The 1,457-nt window shown below is 41.9% G+C and overlaps 1 protein-coding gene across 1 annotated transcript in view; it reads left to right on the top strand.

Moving 5' to 3' along the window:
• Positions 1 to 1,161, top strand: part of LOC311126345 (uncharacterized protein C11orf98-like) — an 8,607-nt gene extending 7,446 nt beyond the window's left edge. Inside the window, exon 4 of the mRNA XM_084200348.1 lies at positions 1 to 1,161. This exon is cut by the window's left edge and continues 902 nt beyond it. The gene's annotated coding sequence lies outside the window, so the exon portion shown is untranslated.
• Positions 1,162 to 1,457: the final 296 nt, after the last annotated feature.

Here is a 1,457-nt window from a genome sequence, read left to right on the forward strand (position 1 = left end):
AAATGTAACAGGAAAGGGTTGGGTTGGCCTACATACAGACAGGAAATGTAACAGGAAAGGGTTGGATTGGCCTACATACAGACAGGAAATGTAACAGGAAAGGGTTGGGTTGGCCTACATACAGACAGGAAATGTAACAGGAAAGGGTTGGGTTGGCCTACATACAGACAGGAAATGTAACAGGAAAGGGTTGGGTTGGCCTACATACAGACAGGAAATGTAACAGGAAAGGGTTGGGTTGGCCTACATACAGACAGGAAATGTAACAGGAAAGGGTTGGGTTGGCCTACATACAGACAGGAAATGTAACAGGAAAGGGTTGGGTTGGCCTACATACAGACAGGAAATGTAACAGGAAAGGGTTGGATTGGCCTACATACAGACAGGAAATGTAACAGGAAAGGGTTGGGTTGGCCTACATACAGACAGGAAATGTAACAGGAAAGGGTTGGGTTGGCCTACATACAGACAGGAAATGTAACAGGAAAGGGTTGGGTTGGCCTACATACAGACAGGAAATGTAACAGGAAAGGGTTGGATTGGCCTACATACAGACAGGAAATGTAACAGGAAAGGGTTGGGTTAGCCTACATACAGACAGGAAATGTAACAGGAAAGGGTTGGATTGGCCTACATCTAGCCAGGAGAAGATGTAATGCTATTTAGTTGGAGAAACATTGCTCCTATATTTTCAGTTGTTAATTTGAGTGGTGTTATGACAGGTGAGGTATTGTTAATTGTTCATCACAGACCAGTCTCAACCGCTCTGTCTAAGCACATCCCAGATGGTACCCTATTCCACTACTAGTGCACTGTATAGGGAATATGGTGCTGTTTAGGACTGACTACTAGTGCACTGTATAGGGAATAGGGTGCTGTTTAGGACTGACTACTAGTGCACTGTATAGGGAATAGGGTGCTGTTTAGTACTGACTGACTGTCTGGCTCAGCCTACAGCCCCACAGGCTGGTTCATGTTGGGTCTGACAGTGACCGTGTGACCCATAATCAGTGCCGTCTTTAAACTCCATAAATGGATGGTTTAATCTGTATTGTCTTCTCTGATATAAACACAATGTGACATCAAAAACAACTGGCTGTTATTTGTGTTATGTATGACCAGCACAGTGCTGATGTGAAAAAAGTCTGAGTTTTCTTTGAATTTTTTGTCCTGTTTTGTTGTGTTTTTTGTGAAGATATTTTTAGTGAGCCATTTTTGGCTTCTTTGTTGTGGAATCTGAATTTGTACCTCTTTTTGTTTGGAACTAAATGTAATTTGTAGAGTACTCTTATCATATTTGTCAATATTTGTTTTTCACGTGGGGGTCTAATGCATCACGTTAATAATTGAAACATGCGGTGACACGCATTAATGCAGACATCTAATGTATTCTTGGAGTTATTTCAGAGTTTGGAGTAGTGCTGCTACATTGACTGGATTGTTAACCCAATTATACA

This window comes from Coregonus lavaretus, assembly GCF_964263955.1.
Source record: "Coregonus lavaretus genome assembly, contig: HAP1_SCAFFOLD_4873, whole genome shotgun sequence".
Lineage (NCBI taxonomy): Eukaryota > Metazoa > Chordata > Actinopteri > Salmoniformes > Salmonidae > Coregonus > Coregonus lavaretus.